The following is a 12,183-nucleotide window of genomic DNA, read 5'->3' on the forward strand; positions in this document are numbered from 1 at the left end:
ATCAGACTGGGATTTTTCAGCTTGGAAAAGAGATAAGTAAGAGGGGATATGATAGAGATCTGTAAAGTTGTGAATGATGTGGAGAAAGTGAATAAGAAAGTGTTATTTACTCCTTCACATAACACAAGAAGAAGGGGTGAACTAATGAAATTTACAGGGGGCTGGTTTAAAAACAAAATGAAGTTCTTCACACCATACATAGTCAACCTGTGGAACTTGTTGCCAGGAGATGATGTGAATGCCAAAATTATAATGGGGTTCAAAAAAGAATTAGATAAAATGGAATATAGGTCCATCAATAGCTATTGGCCAAGATGGTCAGGTATACAACCCCATACTATAGGTGTCCCTAGCCTCTCATTGCCAGAAGCTAGGAATGGGCGACGGTGGATGGATCATTCTATGATTGCCTGTTCTATTCATTCCCTCTGAAGCACCTGTCATTGGCCACTGTCAGAAGACAGGATACGGGGCTAAATGAACCATTTGTCTTACCCAGTATGTCCACTCTTATGAACAGGCAAGGAGAAGCACACTCCAGGGTTCTCTGCCAAGAGGCGATCAGGCTATTGTAGTTCTACATCAAAGAGAGTATTACTCCAAGAGCCAATCATTTGCCCAGAATCATCTCATCTCAGCAGGAGCTTTTCCCAGAGTTATGAGTGGTACCTGAAGTCCAGTGTTCTGCAAATTATCTTCATGGCTTGGGGTATCATGATATCAACCTGCTCTCCACAAGGGACAACAGGAAATGTTGTCTATTCTGCTTTTGAGGAAGCCTCAGTCTGGCTACCTGAGATGTTGTTGAGACCATTAAAATGTAAACACAAAAACCTGAAACAAAAACATACATACAGGATCCCCCCACCCCACACACACACACACACACACACACTGTTGTTCATTCCTCACTGAACTTATTATCTGAACTGCAGCCCTAGTAATGAGAGTATATTAGAAACCAGTTTATTAATAAAGATAGCTTGATTTTATGGATAAATTACTCTGACATACAACTGATATGTTTTTATAAGTCAATTATAATTCAGCTTTTCAGCAAAAGTAGTGAGCAACTGTTGTCTAAAGTACCAGCATCAGTCAGACAAAATGACTACATCTACAAGTCATTTAGTATAATGGAGAAAAAATCACTTTAACAGAACATTGTCATAGGATCTGTGTCTTCTGCTTTGGAAATAAATATGACAGATGTCTCCAAGCATTTGAGAATCAGTAAAGACCATTAACCTAGGACAATATTTTAGTCTATTGATTGTTTGTTTGTTTTTTTCAGGTAAAGGTGGTTTGGTTGATTGTAATTAAATGGGATGTATTAAGTGTTTGGAAACCAAAGAGCAAATGTCCCAAAGAGAAGTCCAAAGAGACAGTGTAAGTGGTAGTAAGTGCCACCTTTTAAAATGTCATTTCCCTGGCAGACTGTAACATGTTTCTTTGCTAGAACCAACAGTGGGGCATTTTGTTTATGGCAAGATGGGGTGTGACTACCCCCCACTAGCCTACTGTGTCCTGATTGTCTGTGTGGATGCTGCTGATGCACACTAGCAGTTTGCTAGTATCTTGATCTATCTCACTGTGAAAGTTAAAAGATAAATTAGGATGCAATACAAAGTATTGAGAGACGATGTTGCCTTTGGGAATATAATAGACCTACTAGGATCTTAGGTTTTATGAAGATGGCCTAGTGACCTAAAAAGAAAAAAAAGGGGGGGTCAACCTGCTTTTAAAATTCTTGATGCTATACAAAGAAGTCCTGAACATTTTGTGTTATTTTTCTTTACAATTTTGTTTGTTAAGTGTTAACAAAAATGTCTCTGCTTCTCTGTCACTTTACAGACATCAGGAACTTCAGTCGCTGGAGTTCTCATTTGGAGGATTCAGAAATGCAAACCAGGAGATCAGACACCCATTAATTGAAGGGACGTGGATGTTGGATCCCTAACAAAAGAGCATTTCTTCCAAGCATTTGACAGGCATTTGACTAAAACACTGTGTTTTAGGAAAAGACTAATAGTGTCACAATAATAGTCAGTCAATATAAAAATAATTTTCCCTCTTAGTCAGGTTTCACTTGCTTGATATCTGTTATCTCATAAACCTGGTAACATTCCACATAGTTTTCAGGAAGAACAAAGTAGATTGGACCAGAACTTCTACTGTATAAAACAAACAGGAAAAAACCCTATGTACCTATTATAATAAAAGATTTCAGGCCTTTTTAAAGCACCCTAAAGAAGTCACAATCCCATTGTTTTATCCCCTTTGAATGTCACCTTTAAATGCATTTTTTTCCCTATTCCAATTATAATGGAACATTCATCTAGAAAATTTTTGACTCACCGAAACTTAGAATTATATAATAGGAAAAAATTGATGAGAGAAAATCTCTGGCAAGAACAAACCTCTGCAAATAAAAAATGATAAAAATTAAAGTACTTTTAATTCAGGAAAGCAGGTTCCGTTAAAGGTAGAGGAAATTAATCTCTGGAGAGAGGAATAAATCAACTAATTTTCAAAACCTTGAATCTATACATACAGTACACTTACAAAAGAGAAGAATTCCCAAAAGAGAGGAGAGCTGAACTCATTTTCAAAGTGCCTGGAGAAGAGTGGATTTCCTTGCCTTAAATTGTCTCAAGCGTTTAAGTGGCAGGATGTCATGAATTATTATTTTTCCCCATGGAAAGAAAAAAGGGAAACTGTGTCCCAGCTTTACGAGTGTATGTGTGCCCTGAGAAGAGAACTGTGCAAAGAAACCAAATAATGCAAAAGGCTACAGGAAGATACCTGCTACTGTCACAGTATTTCAAGATATGTACTGATAAGGAGCATGGGAGTCTCCAGAATTAGGTGGGCATACAAGGTTCACATGCAGGCACTGATCATCTAGCTATTATTAGACTTTCTATGGCAGCAACATGGGAATTCATCTGGGACAGAATCAGGAATGAAGTCAGCTGTTATAAGAGTGTGGTAAAATGAGAGATGTCTGAATATATGTAAATAGTTAATAGATAAGGCTCCAGTAGATGGAGATCAAGAATATGTAGCATAGTTCCTGGGAATTTTAGGATTGATTAAACTTGTTTTTGTTGTGCACTGCAAATGGATTCTTGTGGGCAGATCTTCACAGGAAGCTCTTAACAAATGGGTAATGGGGAAGACTCAGGAAATAGATGCTCATCACAGCATTTTTCCAGATGATAACAACTGGTAAGTTTCCTAGAGAGCTAAATGCACCCTTAGGAGTAATATTCTACTGCCAGCAGAATTTAGAAGAACGTTTTACATGAAAAAAGGAGTCATAGAAAACAATACATTTTTAAATGCATCATTACATACTGGCTACCCAGATGGGCAGCATTTCTGCTTGTGGCTTTCACTGTTATGTGTACAGAACTAGCAGCAGTCAGATATGACACTTACTCCCCACTGACCTGGCCAGAGCTTTCATTGTGCCTCTGTGACTGCATTACCAGGCCTTCATGGTCCTACTACACTGTATCCCAGGCAAGGAGCAGGAAAGGTGGGTGCTCCAGGCCTACTTAGAGAGTCTGAATGGAAGCAGCCCAGCAGAGTTAGGTAAAAGGAGATGTAGGGCCTTAGCAGGGCAGTCCTTGGCTGCGACCAGAGATACAGGGCACGGTGCTCCTCTCTGACCAGAGGATCTTGACTGGCTGAGTTTGCTTAGCTTGGGAGAGAAAGGACCTGAGAACTTTAACCCTGAGGTAGGGGTGAAGATAAAGGGGCCAGATAGTAAGACACCCAGGGAAAAAGCAGCAACAAATAAGAGGAAGCAGGACATTGTCACTGTTTATAGGGTCCCAGGGTTGGAGCCTAGAGTAGTGGGTCAATCCGGGTTCCCCTACTGTTCACCAGTGAATTGTCCCCAAGGGACAAGGCTTATTTAGAAGCCCAAGTGAAGGGCTGGATTTAAAATACCCAGAGCTGGGGCTCACAGCCCAGACAGTTTTTGTTGGACTCTTTGCTACCCCAGAATGGGTTCATTTTGATTATGTGACCTGGTTGGAGAACTGAGCCACTGAACACCGGCCAGGCAAGGAGGACCACCTACAGGAGGCTCCAGGAGTGGGAAAAGTGCCATGTGCAGCAGCCAGAGGTGGTCAAGAACTGCATCCCTCAGTTATAGCCTCATGATCATGACCGTCTGTGATTCCGTGTTTAGACCACAGATCATAGAAGATTAGGGTTGGAAGAGCCCTCAGGGGGTCATCTAGACCAATCCCCTACTCAAAGCAGGACCAACACCAACTAAATCATCCCAGCCAGGGCTTCATCAAGCCAGGCCTTAAAAACCTCTAAGGATAGAGATTCCACCACCTCCCTAGGTAACCCATTCCAGTGCTTCACCACCCTCCTAGTGAAATAGTGTTTCCTGATATCCAACCTAGACCTCCCCCACTGCAACTTGAGACCATTGCTCCTTGTTCTGTCACAGAGTAGATGTCTTCTTGGATTTTCTTAAATGGAATGCTGAGACTGAACTATTTCTGATTGCTCTCCCCTAGCAAAAGTTGTTTTTGTTCTCTTTGATTGTTCCTCTGATAATAGACATATCCATTATGTTCTCAAAATGTGTAGTTTCAGCGTTATATTTTATCGAAAGCTCTTTGTCTTAACCATTGTGTTAGCTAGACAGCACTAAAGTTACCAAACTATCATGTCTTTACTACCTCTGGAATCTTTTCATGATGTGACCTGTGTAGTTTTGTATGCGTACAAGTCATACATATTTGTTTATTATTATTCTGTATCCAGTGCTCTGAAGGGAGGCAGGTACTTCGTAGAACAAATGCTAAGGTACAGTCTTTGCCTCAAGGAGCTCACTACTTACAGTTTACAAACATCTGAATTCAGATGGGGTAAGGAGATGCAACATATAAGCAAACTAATAAAGGTGATGATAGGCACCATGCCAGTACCATAACTTGTGTAGATTTTTTGTATGCTTTCTGCCTATTTTATTTCTTGTCACCTCCTCTATGTCTCATTATGATAGGTTGTGCTTGCCTGCACTGATCCCGCACAAGTTAACTCTGCCCTATGGTCCCAGGAGGCCACACCCCCTTGGCCCTGTTGGGCATGCTCTGGCTAGAGACCAGGTATAAAAGGGAGCATCTCAGGTCAGTAGGGCCTGACCACCAAGGAGGGAGGATACACATTGCAGTCTCCAGCCCAGGAGCTGCTGAAGCACGTGACAACCGAAGCCAGAGGCATCAAGACCCAGGTGGACACCCAAGAACCCATGCATGTCCAAGTAAGGTTGGAGCTGCTGAGACCTGCACAGGCCAAGGATCCCAGAGACCCTGGAGATGCTCAGACCACTGCATCAGGGACAAGTAGCCCAGGTGGACTAGCCATTGTGCTGGGAAGTGTCAGTGTGTTTCAGTTGGATCACTGCTGACACAGTGGCGAGGACACTTGCCTGGTGGAGTAGGGAGGGCCTGGCATTCTCTACCCCAGCTGCTAAGTGGTGGCCCACTTTCCCAACTGGTACTAAGACACACACACAGCCCTGATGAGGAGAGCAGCCATACTGACTATGGCCATTGGGCCACACAGCCCTAAGAAAGAGGGAAGCCATATTGACTTTGGCCCCTCGACCATACTACCCGAAGACTAAGGGTGATCGGACAGACTTAGACAAGCGGCTACAACAACCCTTATCCTGCCCCAAAAAGGGATGGGACATGCTTGTCCCATGACACTCCTTTTTTCCAAGTGACCAATCTCCCCACATCTATCCCAGTCAAATTTTCCTTCATCTATATTATTCTATGACTCAACCCCACAAATGACTGAGGATAAGTTACAGGAAAACACCCGGATAAATAAAACAACCAAAAAGAAAACACTCAACAGAGTTCCAGATGTGTGAAAGATATCCACTGTCTAGCTGTTCCCACATGTATTACAGAAACTTTTCCCTGCTAGTCTACTGAAATGTCTTCAACATACAAAGAATTTGCCTCCAAAATACTTAATAAAGTCAGAATCTCTGGATATAACAACCCAGTGTTGAGGAAATTTTATTGATTCCCTGTGAGACATGTCACTTTTACAATCCTTTGTAGATATATAAAGCAACATGGTCTCTCTCCATCATACCTGCACAATCTTCTGAACCAAAAATGTGACTAATAATATTTTTTTAAGAATTGGGGGAATCACTGCTGCATTAGGATTTTGCACTACTCTATGCTTTTGAAAAGTCACTTCATTCAGCCAATAAAATCTATGAAGACATGACCAAGAATTAGCCCCATCTTTAGTCTTATTCTTAGTGTCGTTTTAATGAAACATCTTTAATGTGGTTGTGAAAATATCTTTTAATGCTAGAAAGAAGTAGTGTTTTGTTTTGTTTTTAATCAGAGAATGCAAACTCGGGTGTTTTTTTCCCTCTTTCTTAAGATGAAGCAGGAAAACTTCAACATTTTTATAAACTAGAAGAAAGACTCAAATAAAAAATGTTGATGTTGAATGAAAAAAAAAAGTTACTAGCGGCTACAGTAGTAGCAGATGCATTTCCCTTCCTCTCTCAAATAAAAAAACAACGACTCATTTTCACTTCAAAAGGACAATAGTTGTCGGATTAAAAAGCTCATCTATCCCTACTCTGATAAAAAGGAGAGAAAAAAAAAACAAATGTTAAACTTTTATAATGTAGATGAAACATATTAGGTTCATAAATATTTGAGAGCTGCTAGTACCACTGCTGGTACTCTTTGTGTGTCTCTGTGCTATTTGTCTCTCATCTTCTTTCTTGACTGTATTGTTATTGTTTATTATTTGTATTGCAGTAATGCCTTAGAGCCTCAGTCATGAACCAGGAGCCCACACTGCTAGCACTGTGCAAACACTGAAGAGAAAGATGGTCCCTGCCCAAAGAGATTTACAATCTAGCTAATATGTCTTTGATAAAGGAGTGAGATAAGACTGAGCCAGAGAGATGTATCTACTAAAATGAATTCCTTGAGTAGCAAAAAATACAGGGGTGTCACGCTAATATTATAACAGGATGGTAAAACATGTTTTTAGCTTTATCAAAAATATTCTTCACAATGCCAGACTTTGTCACTTTCTTTTTGCATATAAAATTTTCCACAAGCTTCCAAACAGCTTGTGTGGAACACAATGAAATACTGCGAATAACGGGCAGGAAAAAATGACATTCCCCCCAGGCTTATCAGTTCTAAAGGTAAAAAATACTTTTATAATATAAGTCACTGGACTTTGTATCATGATGGTTTCAATGTTCAACCCATTTGGCTAATTTTCTTTTCTAATATGGAACATTGTAATGTTAGGACAAAAAACTTGGTCTTCTTTTCCTCAGCTTTTAATGCAGTATTCTTTACACCGACAAGAGATTTCTCTTCCAGAATCAAGACCTACCAATGCTTTCTGTGCATTTCTTCACAGTAAAGAGGGTCAAACCCTTACACACCTTGCTGCTGAACATTCAAAGTTAAGGGCTGTTAGGTAGCTGCTGTTATTCCCATTTGTGTACTTCTTGCATCTTGGGCTCAATTGGTTTCATTCCTTTATGGTTTAGTTTGTCCCCTATTGCTTTTGTCTGCCTTGGGATTGCCTTCAGACAGAATGATTGCAGGGACTATTTTATTGTTGTACAATATATATTTTGACATTTCAAATGGCTTTCATTGGCTTCTAAGCCACCTCCTGCCATAAAAATCATTCTTATTGGTTGTGATAAGTGTCTGTGAATTTTATGTCTTCCTTTTTTCAATTGTGGAGATTTTATTTTTGTGGCATACGAGCATCAATGTTTGTGACAAAATGCACTGAAGAATATGTGTTGTTCTGGCACAGTGGAGGGTCTTCCGCAGAAGTGATTGATTTTGTGTGTCACTGGTGACCAAGAAAAAATGTATAAATTATTTGTGAGAGAGCAAAATGCTGTTTAAAACAATTGGAATGAATGTAGGTAGCTAAGAGATCATGCCTGTGTTAAAGTTAGTAGTCCTGCCCATTAACATCTGAATGGTTATGCCGCCTGGTTAACAGGTCATGCTATAATTAATCTAACTAGCACCATATTACTTTTTTGAATTATTATAATAAAATTACAACTTCAGTACAAAAAGAGGTTTGATATATTGCAAAGCTACCAAACTACCTATTCTGTGTGTGCGGGGGGGGGGGGACCCACTGAAATAATTCCTTATGAAAAAGTCCTAAAGAAATTAATAGAAAATGATGACCAACTATTATAAAGGGGTGGCATTAGCAACCCCTATATTTAGGTAACCTATCACTTTACTTTGTGGAGATTATTGTGACCATATGGAGTCCTATTGGCTTCATATCTATTACAGTCTATAGGACTTCTCCATAAGATAAGGATGAGTCAGCCATTAGGAAGCAGGATCAATTTGTGTTGTGCACCCCATGTCCAATGTATGCATTCCTGAATGTGGTTCGTAATTCATGTGTCTGCCATAGGTATACAAATTTTGAACAATTCAAGGATGTCATTCAGGGTCTTGAGGGTCAGCTTTGTTCATGGTCAAAAAAGGAGATCTCTATTAATCTCTATTAATCAGTTCATTAGTGAAGTTGCCACACTACAGCCTGAAGAGGACAGAGAAGGAAGGAGGGAGTTTTGAGTATAAGAAGAAAAGGGAAATATTGAAGACAGTGAGAACACAAATTGGAGATAAACAGAAATAAGAAATCACCATTGGCCCTGGCAACACAGTGTATCAGGATCTGACAAGGAACAGGTCTCCCAGAACAATTCCATTAGTATTGTCTGAGACTGGTTTAAAAACCTTCAGTGTGTAAAAAAAATGGATGTGAATGTAATGGAAAGTTCTAGGAAATGGAGGAACACTATGGGCCTTGAAAATTACAAGACCTGAATAATGATGCTGTGTGTCAATTTCACCTTACTAAATTTGATCAAGACTTAGTGTTACAAATCATTTAATAACATAGGTGAAAGTAGCTAGGTGTTATTTTTATAATAGTCATTGGTTTCTCTGGCTAACAGCAAAAGGGTATAAAAATGGGTTGCTTTTAGGTTATGGCAGTGTTGTTCTTTTTTTAAATATGCATTTCTGAAAGCTTGATTCAATGTTATCACATCTGATCTCCATATAAATAATCATGGGGATTAACTAAATCTCTAAATCGTTTAAACTCAGAAGCTTCAGTTTAAATGCCCTGGACTGCAGCCCTGGATTTTACTTCACTAAAATGTGTTAATAAAAATAAAGGAAATAACATGCAAAATGAAAACAAGGTGAAACACCTGACGTTTTCACCTAATTCCTGGGAGATTCTCATCTCCAGTTGGTGCAAGAATTTGGGGAAGACAAAGCCTGAGTATTTTTTCCCCTACTGATTACAGATAGATGAAGGAACCTTTTACATTTAGGAAGAGGCAAAAGATAAAGCAGCAAAGATTAGAAGGAAAGGATCTTGCCCCAGAGAAACTTGAACTGATTAGTTGATGAGTAATTTCATACTGACTTCTAGCCTGTGCTGTTTTTATATTTGTTCCATCTATCTGTCCATCAGTTTGTCTGATATTTTGTGTGTTGTATTTAATAATAAAGTAGAATAACAAGGTTTTGCAAAACCATAATTATTTTGGGGTGTTTTTTTCCCAGGAATTCTGATGGGACTAAACCAAAACCATTTCTCCAAACATACCACTCTATAATTTTGAAGGTTTGGATGAAATGTGATTTAACATTGGATCATCTCTGCATTTGCTTTAGCAAAACTAAAGCCCAAGGCCTGGATCCACAAAGGGACTTTGATATTGCGATACTGAGCATTGTGGAGCCTAACTTTAAGGGTATGTCTATACTGCAGTTGGGAGTGTGTCTCTCAATCCTGGTAGATAGACTTGTGCTAGCTCTGCTTGAGCTAATATACTAAAAATAGCAAGGTGGACATTGTGGGACAGGAGTGACATAGACTTGCCACCTGAGCATGAACCCAGGGAGTGGAGCAGGCTTGGACTTGGGCAGGTAGCCAGAGCTGCTGCCTATGCTGCAATATCCACACTGATATTTTAGCATTCTAACTTGAGCAGAGGTAGCACATGTCTATCTAACTGAGCTGGAAGGCATGATTCCTGCTGCAGGGTAGACTTATACAGGGTACTCTTATACAATGCATGGGGAAGGATAGGCACCTTAGAATGTGACCTAAAAATCCTGAATGCTGGGCAAGAAGCTGCCTATGACAACCAATGGGAGATGTGGAGGACAGGGGTTTGTGCTAAGCCCTGCACCTCTCACAGAGATGATACCTGTCTTTGCTCAGAGATCCATGAATGGAAATCCCTTCTCCTGGAGTCAAGGGGCTTAGGCGCCTAAGTAGTTTCTTGTGGGAATGAGTCAGATGCCTCCCTTGGTCCACACAAACCCAAAGGAAGAAGAGGTGATGGTGCCACCCACCCTATAATTTTTAGCGAAATGGTTAAAGCACCCAATTAGAATGTGGGAGAAGCAGGATCAATTCCCTTCTTTGCCTGAGAGAGAAAAAAGATTTGAAAAGGGATCTCTTACCTCTCAGATCAGTGCTCTAACCACTGTAGGATATTCTGATGTGGTGCTGCCTCTGTCTCCCCTGCTGAAGCTGTTCCACTGTGGATAAATAATGAAAGAATGATTGGAGCAGGTGGACTGGACTCAGTTTCCCACCAGGTCACAGAGGCATTACTATTTCTCTCTCTCTCTGGTCCAATGACTGATCCACTGTGGATAAATACTTAAATAATCACTGGACCAGAGAGAGAGAGAAAATGACAATGACTTTGTGGTTAGGATAGGTGGGAATTGAACCTGGGTCTCCCCACATCCTAGAGGAGGGCTCTGAACACTGTTATTAATTGGGCAACCCCCCTCTGGCGGATAGATTTTGAATAAAATTCAGTCTGGTAGGCGGCCTCTGAATATGCCTACCATATCGGGCCCCACCCACAAGATAAGTTCGTCCACCTATCTTCCCCCAATTTTTGGATTTTTCTGGGTCTTATGTGGGAGAAAGGCACTTGGGCACATATAGCAAGGTAGCAGCTTATGTGCCCAGAGACAGAAAGGTAGGCTGTGTCTACACTACAAGCTAGGAGTATGTTTCCCCAACTTGCGAACACATACTAGAGGTAGCTCTCCTCTAACTAGTGTGAGTATAAATAAGCAACGTAGACGTGGTAGCGTGGGTGGCAGCAGAGGAAACATGACTAAGCCAGGCTGAGTACATACACACTGTTTTCAGGTGGCTTTGTACTCAGCATGGCTCAGGTGTGCCTCCAGAGTCACTGCTACAGCTACACTGCTATTTATACTTGTGCTAGCTTGATGAGACTTAATGTGAGTATGTGTACATAAGCAGGGGAATCTCACAACTAGCTCATAGTGTAGACATAGTCTTAGGCACGTAGGCAATTTTACACTGAAAATTTAGGTGCCGAGTAGTTTTAGGAGCACAATGCATTCAACAGGAGTTTTGTAGATCACCATGGAGCCTACAGCTGGGACTACAGTGCCTAAACATGATATTTAGGACATAAGTAGCTTTGTGGATTGAGCCTCAATTGACTATGTTTTAGAAAACCAAACCCACACCAATTGTAGACCATTTATAGTATTAGATAGTTGTCTGTTACTGTGGTGTGTTTGTTGCATGTATTCTGGGTCAATAACATCAACATTTCCAAAGCGTCCATTGATTTGGGAGCCTCCGTATTTCAGTGCTTGGCTTGAAACAGCTAAAATCTGATTCAGTCACCCAGAATCAAAGACCACGTTAGAATATGTTGACTTAAAACAACTGCAGAAGTTCCCAGAAAACAAGTTCCCAGAATAACTTATATAATACTCTGCCCCTTTAGTCATGGGCTGGGGTAAAGAAGGGAGCATGCTCAGTGTAGGGTACCAAAAGCCTCTCTCATGTTGAGTAGTACCTTACTGCACAAGAGATCCCAGTGAAGTGAGGTCCATGTCAGTATGAATAAGAGTATCAGAATCTGTCCCTAAATTCAGTGTACTAAAGAATGTGAGGAATAAATCTTTGTTGGAAAAAGTCCCTGAGAGATTGTGCAGTTATTGGAAACTACTGCACTAGCATAGCAGCATTACATATTCCTGGTTACATGCACATAAT

The sequence above is a fragment of the Eretmochelys imbricata genome, chromosome 1, assembly GCF_965152235.1.
Source record: "Eretmochelys imbricata isolate rEreImb1 chromosome 1, rEreImb1.hap1, whole genome shotgun sequence".
Lineage (NCBI taxonomy): Eukaryota > Metazoa > Chordata > Testudines > Cheloniidae > Eretmochelys > Eretmochelys imbricata.